Below are 15,511 nucleotides of genomic sequence, written 5' to 3'. Positions count from 1 at the left end.
GTGGGACGTCCACTCCTGGGAAGATTGTGGCATTATGATAAGACACAATGTTTCAGTTTTTCACACGACTGCTTTAGTCTTTTTTAATGAGTAAAGTTCTTTGAAATGCTGAATATTGTGATGATTATCATGGCATGCAAACCTGAGGTATATACGTCAGCTGAATTTGTCTGAACATGAGGCATGTACCTCACCCTTTTTTATTTATGGCTTTATATCAGTTCCAACATAAATATGCTGCAATTCGATTGCACCACGTTCACAGTTACACAGTCACATCTTTTTCTTATGTCTCACGTTTTAAGTGGATGGGAAAACATGCTTTTCAGTAAAACTTTTGTGGAACATTTTAGGAAAAAAGTGAAGTAAACAGCTGAGATGCCATCTGTCTGCATTCATGCGCGTTTCTGGTGCTGCCATTCTCAAGTCACCCTACCTGTCAGTGTTTTCATTGCCTATTGTAAAGCAGAGAGTGAAATAACAGTTTGTAGGAACTCAGTGAAAGAAGGGATTTGAGCAGTAATCCTCCTCACTGATCCTTTTTAGAAACAACCGTCTGGCACACAGCCTGGCCCTCGCCATAACACGCCTGCTTTTTGATACCTGAAGGCTGAACTGCAAACTGACACCCACAGTGGCATTTTCTGCTTTTCACATACCTCACATCAGAGGCTCTCTGAAGATATTTTCCTCACACTGGATCCTCACATCGTAATATTAATGCTGACATTTTTCAAGAGGTTGGAAAGTGCCCATGTCATGCTATGAGTTATTTTCCTTCACTGTTCAGGTCATGTCAAGCCGAAACAGATATAATTATTTTATTTGATAAAATATGGTGTAAACAAAGACGTCCTTGGTCCAACTTGTACAGATATTCTCATTTTATTTGGTTTTGCCCTAAGCCGATATCCAGTCTCAGCTCAGCCTGTTTTAAACAAATGCTGTCTGTCTTTAGAGAGAACAGCTGCCAAAATATGAGTCTACCCAATTAATTTTTACTCCATAAATCTCCGTCTCTTGAAGTCGAGCCTGGGCTTGGGTTAAGTACCGTATTTCCCGGACTACAAAGCGCACCTGAATATTAGCCGCACAAGCTAAAATCAGGGGAAAATCCTGTACATGTAGTACATAACAGTAGCCTACAGCACACCAGAAAAATAGATTCGGACTACCTTTTAGGCTCAGGTGCAGTGACACAGCTTTGACAAAAAGAAAAGTCAGTCATTCACCACCATCTTTCTCTTCTTCCTGCGCACTAAAACCACCAAAGTCCTCTCCTCCAGTGTCGGATACAAACAGGCTCAGGATGGCTTCGTCATCCACTCTCCGCTTCTCTCCTTCGTTGTCACTTTCAAAACCAAAGAAATCCTCATTGTCAGTGTCAGAGTCTAACACCCTCTGAAGGGCCGTGGCGGTGTCCTCCTCTCCATCATGCAGCAGTCCAGCCCTTCAAAATCCGTTGGTGATCATGGATGTTTTCACACTTTTCCACGCTGTCAGAATCCACCGGTGGAGTTGGGCATAACTTGCTTTTCGCAAGTTTATCGCCGCTCATCATCCACGACTCCCGCTGAACGCGTAGCACTACTTTGAAGTTTGTTTTTCGCGCTACTTCGTACGGCACTACGTTGCCTGGCGGACGGACATGTGACTAACATACCACTCTTGAACCCCGATCCTTCCGCCAGGCAACGTAGTGCCGTACAACAGCGGAACAAACAAAACAAATCGTCTTACGATATGACAAAAATCATGGACAATCCATAGAAAAGCCGCACCTGACTAAAAGCTGCAGGGTTCAAAGCTTGTGCAAAAAGTAGCGGCTTATAGCCCGACAATTACGGTAGTCATATTTTATCGATGCAGTGATCATTACTATTCGTTATCTTCTGTCTCTTGGCTCTGCAAACAAACACATGGTTTATTTGTCACAATAATAATTATAATAAGAAATTTGGTGTGGCATCTTTAAAGGTATATTTGAAAATACACTTTATTTTAATCTGGATAAGGCTTAAGCCATGACAAGGCTAGAAAGCTTAAAGGTAGACTTTATCTTCATTCTTAATATTTTTGACCCACAGCAAATACCTGCATCTTTATCTTTGTCATTAACCTTTATTGGAGTGAATGTCAAACTTTTTCCACTGCTTGCTTGAGAAATGCATTTAAGTTTGTAGAAGCTTTGATTTATGAGCAGTCTGGCCTTTTTAACACCTAACGTGAAGTGACCTCTTTGTCAAGTGGTTGTTCTGACTGTGGGGGATACCGTATGTAGAAAAGGCCACAGATGCACAGAGTAAGCTGTATACTGTCTCTCTCTGCACACACACACGTGCACACCCTGTTTCTCTCTGTAACCATAAGGCTGGAATGGTTTATAGGGGGGTAATAAAAATGGACGCCGTGTGAAATGAATCCAGTTTAAATTACCGTTTTTTGAGGCTGTGTTTTTCTTAGAGATGAAGAAATAGAAACACCCATGTGTTATGTTTATATAAAGGATTTTTATTTGAGCTTAATTTTCCATCTTTACAGGTGAGATTCTGTACATCCACACCCTTCAGTTCCTAGATGTCTTAAAATGGTGCTGTCCTTGGCATATTTGGCTGTCTGGATTACAAAAAACTAAATGCTAAAATTTTAAGTGCCTTTAAATATGCTTTTGTAAAGTGAAGACTGATTTATTTGTGTTTCGTTTGTGTGCACACAGGGATTGTAGAAGTGTGATCAGCCCTCCCTACCAACAAAAGTTGGCTTACAAGTGCTGGTAAGAGAAAAATCATTCATATCACTAGGATTTTTCTGGAAATACAAAGATTTAAAACTGGAGTAAACTGTTCTGACTAAAATAACCCACAATGTATCTAGTGGACATGCCTAAAAAGGACGGCAGTAAATGGACACGGTTTCATGTTTGTCTGAAATTCAAAGTTTGCCTAGGGCAACACAAAGATAGTGATAACATGTCCTTCATAAATAGCTCTACATTAAGCTTGACCCAAAACATCTTACTCAAGGTTCACAAGCTCCCCTCTTGTTTACATAATCACTTGCTAGTCTATTAGGAAATTGAATCAAACCAAATATCCAGTGCAGTGGTAACCTCAGCAAGGTTGCTATCAAAAAAGCTTTCTGTCAGGTGGCCCCTGAGGTTCAGATACATTCAGATTTCTGTTTTGGTGAATGTGGCAGGCAGACCTACAAACTGCTGCTGGTAAAAATGGAGAGAGATACGAGTGCGTCTATAGGCTGTCCTGGCCACATACAAGGAGGAATGATTTAGTCTAACTGAATTAGTAGATATGTGAGGATGAATATAAACACTAAACAACTGAAGGCAAAATGGTATTAAGTCAAAACCTTTTTTTTTTTTTTGTGTGTTGTTCTGGCCACACTACAAGATACAGATGACTTATCTATCACACAAGATGGTGTGAAAGTGTGCAACAAAGGATAAGGAGACCATGTACATAGTTGATTGTTACTGATACTTTATGCTATCAACATATACATGACTGAGTTGATATATAAAAATACAGACCTAAATTAGAAGCAGCTGGTAATGCAACAAAACACGGTAGTCCTGGTTATGTATATACAGTGAAATGAAATTCTCATCTGAAGTCTCTGCCGTTGACCTCTGTTAGCTTCTTGTTTTTATGAATTATATTAATCATGGACCCAGACTGACAAAAATGAACATTCTGTTATAGATAGACTACAAACTCAAAGGCAGTCTGCCACTGTCCTGGTAGATCAGCTGATAGCATCTGATGTCATTGCAAACCCACATCAAGTGGCCGCTTAGCTTATACCCTTCTGTGCAAATCTTGCGTACAAAAGGCAGACTATGTATGTCGCTTAATCCTGCCTACAGTTGCCGCACATGTGCAAGTCTTTTTGCAACCCTGGGTTATTAGTGACATATCCGTTGCCAGTGATGCTTGTTGTGTTCTGCGGGAGGTATCTTACTGTTGCCTTCTCTTGCATGTGTTTGGAAGAGCAGAGGGGGACCAGAACAATTCCATGCTGCCAAATATGAACTGTTGTAGATGGAAATGATGATTTAGTCTAACTGAATTAGTAGACATGTGAGGATGAATATAAACAAAACAACTGAAGGCTTTTGACTCTAGTGGTTATGACTGATGTCTAATGCTGTAGATGTCATGTTTCCAAATCCATGTCATGCAGTATTTAAATGTTAAATGTCTAACCAGAGTGCTCAAACTCATTTGATTAGTAGGTTAGCTCCTTTTTAAGGAAGGTGTCGAGCCTTCAGTGGAGTCAGTTGCAGGGCCTGTATTACACAGCAGCCTGGAACCACTGAGTGGGAGACACATGTTTTAGCAGAGCCATTACTGCTGTAACATGAGGAGATGTTTTCATGTGCACACCTACAACCTGACACACTCACAACTGCAGGGACAGAAAAGTGAACCCACATATACACACAGGTGTGCTGGCAACAGTATCTTACACCATAGCAGGGCTCTACCCTGAGGTACACGCTGCAGATTGGAGACACCAGTGTGTGTGTGTGTGTGTGTGTGTGTGTGTGTGTGTGTGTGTGTGTGTGTGTGTGTGTGTGTGTGTGTGTGTGTGTGTGTGTGTGTGTGTGTGTGTGAGTGAAGTACATAAGTGTAAATGAAGAGGGAAATAACCATTGGTGAGGTCATGAACTTCTAGATGAAGAAAAAAAAGCTTCCTGGTGCTTTTCCATTACATCTCACTCCAATGGCGTCTGTTGTGCTTTTGTTGTAGATACCAGCCAGACTGTGTGCAATAAGCTCTTCAACTGATAAATACTTTTGTTCCAATTATTTCTCTAGAATGGTAACTATAAAAATAGTGAGCTGACATTGGTGACCTTAGCAGATGAAACTGAATGTTAGAAGCAAATTGCCTCGTATGTGAGTGTTAATAGTGATTTGTAACACTGGGGCCTTTAGATTGCCTGTATTTTCTGAGTATAGCTCCAGGGTTCCCAACGTGCAGCCACTGGGAAGAATGTACTAGTGTGTATTTCAAGTCATGATATAGTGGCTTATAACAAGACCCAGGAAGCATTTCTATTCAGCTGAAATTCTTCTGTTTCCCTTAGTATAACTGACTAAATCTTGCATTCACCAAAAACAAAGCAAAACCAAGTTCTCCCATGTTAAAGATGGCGAATGTGCATTCTAAAGTTTCAAGTGTTCAGTAAATATTTTAAGGTTTCACAGGCTCAACCTAAGTTTTATCTGACAGATCTTAAGTGCTTTTCTTGAAAGGTTTCTGGAAATGTTTTTCTGACTGCCACACTTTTCCCTTTTCATTCTCTTTGCTTCCCTGTTGCTTTATTTTCCACAAACAGGTGTTCATTTGCTCCATCAGCACAGTGTTCAATAGCGGCAGCAGAAAGTACTTAGTGATCTAAAAGAGGGAGCAGTGGATTTTGACATAATCCTGTTTGGGTTAGAACAGACTCCTAAATAAACTACTGCAATGGGACACCACTGTTTACTAGCAGTGAGAGGATTGTATTCAAAGTGTAGCAGTACCATTGTGGTTTCTGGAGTCATTCATCTGTGATGAGCCAAAACAGAAAGCACACTTACATGTATCGTGTTCTCTGGTGACAAAAGAAGGTGTTTCTGTTTTTCTTAAAGCATTTGTAAGCATAAGTTAGTTATATCACTCATTTAAGGTAATAAGCTAGTCTAATACTATAATGAGTTTTTAGTGCAAAAATGTGTGATTATTTAAATTATGGCCTGACCTGATCTGACAAAATAAAAGCAAAATATATAAATAAAATCTATCACTAAATGCTTAATGTTTTAATGCATTTTAAATTATTAACATATATAGCGACACAGTGGTATTACATGCATGTCACAGAATGTGGAAATACTCAGATTTATTTAAAATTATAGTATAATACATTGCCATTCACTTTATACTCAAAAAAAACCCCTACTTTTAAATTGCCATCAACATTTAATAAATGTAAGTAACAGAAAAGTGTAAGCAGTGAAGATAAAAACATAAAAACAGATGCAGATATTGCTTTTTAAAATTCTTATTCCATCTAAAAACCCAACCTACACTTTGGACGTGCACAATAACTAATACAGCTCAATCACTGACATCTCAGTAGGCAGTTTGGTGTTTTATGCTAGTAGTAGCTAGCTTGTTGTAGTCTAGCATTTACTGAATACATAGAAACTCAACATTATTTCCAGCTATAGATTCTTGGCTTCAAAACCAACTGATAATTCATAAAAGCAGTTTGCTGGAGCTATAAAAAAGGATGCACAAGAAAAAAAGAAGAGTGAGTGGACACAAATAAATACAACTAAAAGCATAATGTAAGTAAACTAAAAGTAAAGTAAAAGCCTTATTTCTCTAAAATACCATCTGTAAATTTTAAACATATAGATCAATAAGTCCAAGTCCACAAGCCTTTGGGTACATGTCCCTCCCCCACCATCTTCTCAGCATGCACACACCAAAAATTTAGACTGAAGGCACACGCACGTTGACCTTGAGGGTGTTAGCTGTGTTGACATTTGTTTGGACAGTGCTTCAATTCCTCAGACTGCTGCAAGGTCACGTGGCTTGACATCAAAGAAAAGAATTTCTTCCTGGGCGACACTGAGAGCTCCGGTGTTTATTCTAAAACTGACTGCCTCCCTGTCTGTGTTTCTGTCTCTGGCAATCGCTGCTTCATCCCTGCCTGCCTGTCTCATTACCTGTGCACAATATCTGCACAGCTGTTGTCTTAAGACTGTATGTTCCCATGGAGTTTTTTTTCTTTTAAATATTATTATTATTTCTTTTAGCTTTTGGCAGTAGATACCCACACACAACTTTAGTGCAGAGAAAGCTTTGACAATGATTTAACATTTGTTTGGTGCCATGCGTATCGTCAGCTCGCTGCCTGGTAATGTAGAGTGACTGGACCTGGCCGGTTCTTCTGTACTTTTCACTTCAATGCTATTTAGCGCAAAATGGTGATTGCTCTATTTAACTCCATTTTAAGCAAATTTAGTTTTATTTAGTGACATTTCTTTAAACCACAGCCAGACGAAATGTTCAGAAACACATTGTGGTTTGGAGTGATTTCCACCTGTTGCTTATAACTCGCCGTGTTCATCTTCACGCTACAAATCTGGTCAAGATGTGGGGTTTTGTGCTTTGGTTACTGGCTACAGATCAAATACACACAGACACCAGAGATGATTAGAGATTAGAAGTAAACAAAGTAAGAATACTGTAGTTAAACTGTGCAGCATATCATTTAAAAAAAAAAAAAAGGTGCAAAAGAAAAGATCTGACAGGGAAACTGCTGTTCTGACTAAGGCTACGTCCACACTAGCCCGGATAGATTTTTAAACGGCGTTTTCGTCTGATTTCAGTGATTTCAAACGAAAACGCATTAGTGTGGGCGTAGCCTAAACATTCTACTTGCGAGATCTACATTTAATAGACTGATTGTCTTGTCACAGTGTTGGAAGCACCAAGCTGTGCATTCACCAGAGAGCAATTCATGTGCATGTTTAGCTTTGAGGTTTTCCCCCCAGGGATGTTTTGTTTTGATGTCTTCCACTGCAGCCAGATGAATGGACACATGGAGAGCTGGGGGGGAGGAGGGGACTGTTGGACATGTTAAAGGACACCTGTGGGGCTTTGTGGGCCTCCCATGATGGACGGGGGGTTCCGCTTCAGGTGGCAGTAATTTCTCTACACCGTAGGGAGGGGTAGTGGGGTCAGGTTGTGCGTGTGTTTTACGTGTGTGCGTGTGACTGCTTTGTCACCGGGGGATCAGTCTGTGAGAGGTGATTTCAGTTTGTGTTTGTGCTTGTTTCCACCCCATTTTCTTAACTGTCTTTTAGTGTATTTATATACACTGTGTTTGTGTGTTTGTGTACACAGGCCCATCAAAGAATAATTGCTTCAAATACCACTGGGAACACCACACAGATCGTGACAGTCTCACCCACAACTGATGATTATGTAAATATGATAGCCATCTGTAGACTGTGTGTGTGTGTGTGTGTGTGTGTGTGTGTGTGTGTGTGTGTGTGTGTGTGTGTGTGTGTGTGTGTGTGTGTGTGTGTGTGTGTGTGTGTGTCGGGGGATGTTCTGCCTAATATATTGTCTTATCATGTGGAGATCAGCTGTTAGACAAATGTGGCATTGTTGAAGACCAAAGTAGAGCCATTATGTTCATGTGTGGTTGTGTATGTGAAGTCGGGCTAGTTCAGGGCTTCATCTATTCCCTGCACCTGATACTGAGCTGGATCACTTGGTATTTTAGATGAAAAGACAGCAGCTTGTTATTAAATGTCACAGGCCGATCTTCTAGAATAACCAATAATGTTGCAACAGCTCACCTACTCACACACACACACACTACACATAGATATCTTTTTTAACGTACAAGGGAAAATGATTAAGACAGACCACAGCAGCAAGAACTACAACAATGTAATGCCGTAAGAGGTGGTGACTCTAAACCTAGTGAGGAATTTGATCTGAGTTGGCTGAACGCTTGACACCTCATTGTCATGGCGTAAACACAAAGTGATTAGGTTTGTGAACTGATTGTGCTCTACACCTGATTTAGTGTAACATGCAGACAACACATTCACCCATATGTTGGTATATGCACGCACATGCCAGAGCATGGTACAACTTACACTCACTACAAACTTTGTTAGGCACACTTGTTCAACTGCTTGTTAATGCAAACATCTAGTCAGCCGGTTCCATGACAACCACTTAATGCAATTGGACCTGTAGACACGGTGACGACAACCTGCTGAAGTTCAAACTGAGCATCATATCAGACTAGTTTCTTGACTCATGATGGTGATTTCACTTGACTCAGATGGCCTCCACAGTCATCAATACTATAAGCTATATAATACTATACAGTAGTGATTCTGTTATTGAACTCATGTATCCACTTCCGCAGACAGGGTTCCGACCTTTAAGTTATACAATATTATATAACGGCATTTGCAAAATGGTAAAAAACACAATTAAATGATTTGCAAAGGTCATGAAATCCATATTTTTTCCCCAATAGAACACAGAAACACCTCTGCGAATCGCTATCTTATCATGGTGGAGGGGTCTGTGTGTTCAAGGCACCCCAGGGGCTATGTTGTCTGCGGGCTTTTGCCCCCTGGTAGGGTCTCCCATGTCAAATTGGTCTTGGGTGAAGGAGCAGACAAAGAGTGATTCAGAAGACCCCTATGAGTAGAACATCAAGGGTACAGTTCACCCTGCCCAGAATATGGTTCCCAGGGCCCCACTCAGGAGCCAGGCCTGGGGATGCCTTAGTCCATGGTGCCCAGACGGGCACAGCCCGAAAAAGGGAAATGGGCCCATCGTCCTGCAGGCCCACCACCTGCAGGAGGAGCTGTAGGGGTTGGCTGCATTGTGTGCCAGGTGCGGAGGTGCTGGCGGACCAATCATCACAGAAAACATATCAAACCCCCCCCACAAAAGTACTAAACTAGGTTAAAAAGTTAATTTACATCTGTACAAAGCAGCACATGGGAAAACTGAGAAAATGAATTTGAATTTGATGCAACAACACATCCTAAGAAATTTGGGGCCGGGCCATGCTTACCACTGCGTAGCCTGTCCCATTCCTGACCGATATAGGATTCGAGCTATACATCATTTCTATTTGGTCATGGTTATATTCATGTTTCATGATGCACCAAAGGTTTTCAGTTTGTGAAAGGCCTGAAGTGCTGGCAGACCAGTTCAGCACATCGATGCTTTTACTGCAAAGCCATGTTGTTGTGAGAGGTGCTACTGCCATTTAAATTAAAATAATAAAATATTTTTCATAAAATAGTAGAATTTCTCAATTTAAACATTTGATATATTTTGTGGTTATTACTCATACTCATAACTCATTGCACTCTTCTTTTATTTACATTTTACACATTGTCCCAACTTGATTGGATATGGGATTGTAGATTTTCTAATAACATAAATACACTTTAGTCTGACTTCATCATAAACTCAAGTCTAGGTTTCTAAAAGGCCTCTCCAGCTGTACCCTCTTTAAACACATGCGTTACTTATCTGTAGCTGAAAAGCTCTGTTATTTATAAGCACATAACAAGAGAAGCTGTCTCTGCCATTTGCTGAACAGATGTGTGATTGATCTTCAGATCAGATTCTTTTCTGCAGTAATATTTAGGATTTTGTGCTCCCTTTCAATGTCTTTCACCCATGCAGCACTGTCAATCAGTTACAAAACTGATTTGAGCAAACGGATAGTAATACTAATAACATTAGATCACCTTTAGTCAAAAGCTGTTCACTTCACTATGGCAACAAATCAAGCTAAGTGTTTTTCATTGTGTCAAAGTGGTGAATTCTCTCTCTAGTATGCGTGACATATGTGGAAACGCATACTCTCACTGCACAGCCACCAAAGGCAAAAACAAATATTTTACAGGCTCTGTGTGCAACAAATAGACCCCCACTCGTGATGAGCATGTTTCTATGTGTTAAAGTCACTAGTTTGGAGTGCAAAGGCCATTCTTGGAGGTCAGAGTGGCAGTGTTATGTTTCATTCACAGAATAGGTCCTCTTTTACAAACTATGGGGTAGAGGTCAGCAAAGGCGAGGGAGAAAGAAGAACAGAAACATGAAGAAAAGTAGGTGTGGGTCAAGGTTTGGGGAACAGAGGCTAGCAGACATTAGCATTCATGTTTTCTGATAGCTGGCAGGTAGATGGGGCAGACTGTGTAACACACACTGTTGTCATAATGTTCTTTGTACTTCGTCCATGACCACTGATTGACCTACATGTATAAATGTAGTCCATGAGCGTAAATACTTGTGCTGAATTGATGAATGCTTGTTTTGTGTGTTAGGTATTTTTGCTTTTTTCCCACACATAAAGGGCCCATGGTGGTCATACGAGAAGCTGCGCTGAACTTACGGATCCTTGAATAGTGGAAGCACTATATTTGGGAGCTGGACCGAGGCTTCTGACCCTAACACTGACCCCACACCTGCCTAATATGTGTGCCAGTGGACATGGCTGGAGATGGATAGAGATGGGGGAGATGCAAATGAATGTTTGTCTCTGTGCTTTGTGTGTCTGCTTCCCTTTTGTGTAGCGCATAATGGATTTTGAATGTAACTAACATTCGGATGCAAAATATTTCACAAATAAAAATGAACTCAGTAAATTTTAAGTTTTGTATGGAAGTAAGTAATTGCTTGTCACGCTTATGTTGTAGATCATCGACGTATGTGTGTTTCAAAGACAAACGTGTAAATGATCAATGCTTTGGCAGCTGCCAGGGTGTATTAGTTTACTGCGAAATTGGCCACTAGATTTGGATTTTTTAATTTACAAAGTTTCTCAACATATGGTAAAGTCACCATTTTAATAATCCACACTTCTTCACACACTGAAATATCAAACGCAAAATTTTTTTAAAGAAAGTAAAAGTAGCTGTTGCTGTTATTGTTGTTTGTAGCTATAATAGTAGGGATGGTAGTATTATTAGCAGGCGAAGTGTAAGTTTTTAATACTGATATAATTTGATATTTTACATATAGAGTTCTAGCCATCTGTGTCTCTAAAAACTGGAAAAAAATGTGTCTTCTAGCTGACATCCATTTTATTATTTTAACTTGCAAATTTGATAAATTGAAAGCGAAGTCACGCAGTATAATGCAGGATATCCAATTAGCCCTATAGCGTTAAAGTCATTTCTGTATCTACATATGATCTAATGATTCAATCATTCACTAGTTCATTTAATCATTGATGCTGCATATAAGACTGTTCCAATGGAATTTTAAATTTGTACATTTTTTACCGTAACTTTTGTTGATTTATGTGTGTGCATTTCTGTATCAGATGTCACCGTCAGCAAATGCGTGACGGGTCCCTCAGTTCTGTATTTAGACCTAAAGGTTCAAGGGTCAGAGGTCATGAGTTAGTATGAATGACTGCCTGTTATCAGGCAGTAGCGAACAAAGAATGTGTATGTGTGCATGCATTTAAGAGAGAGTAATGGGAAACAAAGCGTGACTGAATGACAGAAGGAATGAGGCAAAAAAAAGGAAACGCAAGTAAGAGATGGAAACATGCAGGTGAGCAGCATCAATGAGCTGAGTTTTTCCGAATGTTTCCATCTTTTTCAGTTCCCTGGATGTTGTCAAGTTAAATGCAGTTTTTCTACATTATTTTAAAGTGTATTATATTGACAGTGCATAGCATAAATCAGAGAAATATCTGAAATAAGCGACAGCAATATAGAATGGACAACCGTGAGTTCAACATGTTAAAAGTCTGTAATCCTGCCTTATCACCTAAGACTGAAAAAAACAGACAGTTTAAAAATGTGGGTTTAAAATAAACTATCATGAATGCAAGTAGTTACATGGACACATCACCTGTCCTCTGTGTTTCTCACTCTGTCCCTTTTCTTTACTTTGACTGTTTCTAGCTGATTCAGCCCCTTCCTCCCTTACCCTCTCAACCCCTTTCCCCATCGTCTGTTTGTCTCCCTCATTTATGACTCCCCCCTTCTTCTTCTCCTTCTTCCTTTTTTTTTTTTTTTTTTTTTTTTGCTGCTAATTGCCACCCCGTTGTAGCATCCCGGGAGCTGGGAGCTCATTAATTGGTGAAGAGGAGACAGGTGGCGCCACTATGTTGTGATGCTTCTTGTTATTTGTGTGCGTAGGTTTATTGAGTTGATGCTGTGTTTGTGAGTGCACATTAGTTTGCGTGTGTGTGCGTGTGTGTGTGTGTGTGTGTGTGTGTGTGTGTGTGTGTGTGTGTGTGTGCATGCATGCGTGTATGATTCCTATGAGGATGTGACTGTGTGTGCACGAGTTTAAACGAGTGTGTGTGGCAGCACTGCTTGTTAGCGGCACTGAGCCCCTTCTCACTGTAATCTCTTTGTTTATGCAGTGCGAAAAGGGCCTTTCAGGGGCATGAACTCCCCACGCTCTTATCCCACTGCGCCTCTCACCCCAAGCAGACCCTCATGCCCCACCACCACCCTTCCGACACCAGCTTTGCTCCCACCACCTCCATCATCTGACTCAACCCCTGCCCAACACTGTGTCCCCTTGTCCTTGCTTCCTGTCTAACTTCGTTAGCATTCAAATCATAAGCCATACGTTCTGTGAGAGATAAGCCAGGATTCACAGAAAAATACTGCCTGGCACCTTATTCTTGCAAACTGTAAATCAAAATCGGTTGAGTTTACTTCAGTTGCTCAGACCAGCTCTGTCAAAGAAGTCGGCATCTAATTTTTATACCTTTTGGTATTTAGAAACAGAATATAAGATGGGTAGCCCTGCAACTGTTGCAGGGAATTTTTGATCTTCAAGCAATTTGCTTCACTGAGCTCACTGCACACACACCTTAACCTCAGCAGGCATAGGACACCAGTATGTGCCTGTTCATAATATCAGCAAAGCCACTGCATATACGCAGCATATAGCATTTGAAAAAAGGGCCATCCTACTTTTAAAGTACATTTGCCAAACCAATTTTTAGTAGTAAGCTGACATTCACAGCATTGGTATTGATATATCAATACCAATGCTGTGAATGAGCTCCAAGTGCTGGTATAAAATAACAATAATCTCTAACCAAAATAACTCCAGAATACTTAGTTTAAAATCCCTTAAAAACAAAAGTGTTGCTAGTTGCCCGAGTAACTGCCAGCATTGTTTCTATTAGATTTTTACTGGATTCAAATGAATTGGTCATGCTCGATTTAGATTGCTAAATTCAATCATAATTTGGTCGATTAATCACACTTAACAGATAAGAGAAAATCATAAAAGTTTAAAGCTGGTTCAAGGTTTGCCACTGAATGCTTTGGCAATAAATTCCCATTCATTCATAACATCATTAGCTGCTTCCATGTTCTTTTTCTTTATCTTTCTTCTTTTATCCTGCTTTCTCTATTCAGTGCCTCTTTTAATCAAAAAGAGTCTTTAATCAAAAGTATTTTCTCCCTACATTCTAGCCCTGACCTCTGAACTTGCTCTCATTGCTTTCCTTTGAAGTCTTCAGTAAAAAAACTTATTTTGAATCGCTGGCAGCATGTATCTAATTGTTTGGTAAAGTCTGTGAGGAAGAGTGATTACACAGCATTAGTGCTTTGCCTAGCAGACGGTATTATCAGGTGGTCAAATGGTGGCCTTTTGGCAGGCCTAGAGAAGCGGGTGTCATAAGCAGTGATCTGTGAATAAGTGCGTTTGTGTGTGTGTGTCTGGACCGGTGTACGTGCTTTTATATCAGTATGTGTCCCTGTGTTCGTGCAGGTGTCGGGGTCACAGGCAGTTTGTAGGTTAGCCCCCTGCCCCTGGTGTCACTATGCTCTGTTTGGCCCTAAACAACCACTAATATGGGACTCTTCTCTTCTCTTCTCTTCTGGCAGGTATAAGTATATGCAAGGCTGGAAGAGAGGGGGAGTAGGAGAAAACAACGGTGAATAGGACCAGCCACAGAGGCTGAAAGGTTTTATTGGGCTATGCTATTCTTGGCTGGAGAAAACAGTTGTTGTTAGCCAAAGAACCACGTGTAGCTCTTTTATTAGCCTAAACTCCTACATAATCTGGGCAAAACCAGGTTAGTTCTACAGGGTAATTATAAACACTAGATCCCTGTGTTTTTAAATGAGTGTTTTTGGAATCATGGAAAGTATTACTATATTTATGACAAAGGGAAATAAAACTAAGAAAGTTAAAGAATTTAGATTATGTCATACATACCCGAAGACGCTATCTTCCCTTGGTTGATAGCTATTGCAATGTAGTTGCAATAGCAACAGGCACATGTGTTCTCTATAGCTGATTGAACTGCTGTTGAAAGTTTCCATGCTATGCCTCTCTCTCATAAAGGCTTTTGAATTTAGTGTACTGTGCAAAAGTCTTGGAATAGCATTATTTGTTTTAGTTTATTTGGAAAACTGGAAACAGGTGCAGTGATTTATTGAACCATGTGCAAACACACATGAAAATACAATATATGAGGCAGCAGCACCAAGTCTTCCCAATCTTTTCTTTAGATTTGTGATGCCTTTTGTTACGCGTTTTGTCAAAACAATCCCACAGCGCTTCAGTGATGTTTAGTCCCGGGGTCTGGGGAAGCCATTTTGCCTTTTCTCTGCATTGGCAGTATGTTTGCGATCATTGTTATGCTGAAAAATAAAGCCATTGCCAAACAGATGCTTTCCAGATCAAAAATCAGATGGTACTTTCCTGCATTTATGATTGAATTTGACAAGATGTTAAAAACGGCTCCAGACCATGATGGAGCCTCCACCATGTTTTACATATGGCTTCTTTTGTCCTCCAATTTTTTTCCTCCAAATTTCTTTTTTAAAGACACACTGCACACTGTGGTATGCCTAGATGTGCCTAGTTCTCAGCTAATAGTACTTTGTTGGCACAAAAATCATCTTTTATGGCTGCCAAACAGTATTGTTTGGCATTTTTTAAA

The 15,511-nt window shown here is 40.2% G+C and overlaps 1 protein-coding gene across 3 annotated transcripts in view; it reads left to right on the top strand.

Moving 5' to 3' along the window:
* bmpr1ba (bone morphogenetic protein receptor, type IBa) overlaps window positions 1-15,511 on the top strand; it is a 66,973-nt gene that overhangs the window by 18,222 nt on the left and 33,240 nt on the right. For 2 of the 3 annotated variants that reach the window (XM_085425670.1, XM_085425668.1), the window contains exon 2: window positions 2,717-2,773. The exons of the other annotated variant lie outside the window; for it this stretch is intronic. The gene's annotated coding sequence lies outside the window, so the exon portion shown is untranslated. The remainder of the gene's footprint in view (window positions 1-2,716; window positions 2,774-15,511) is intronic. 3 annotated transcript variants of the gene reach the window in all.

This window comes from Rhamphochromis longiceps, linkage group LG12, assembly GCF_057381845.1.
Source record: "Rhamphochromis longiceps isolate RC_006_pf linkage group LG12, R_longiceps_female_GT1.1, whole genome shotgun sequence".
Lineage (NCBI taxonomy): Eukaryota > Metazoa > Chordata > Actinopteri > Cichliformes > Cichlidae > Rhamphochromis > Rhamphochromis longiceps.
Note: the sequence above shows the minus strand (reverse complement) of the source record. Positions and strands in the feature narration are given on the sequence as shown.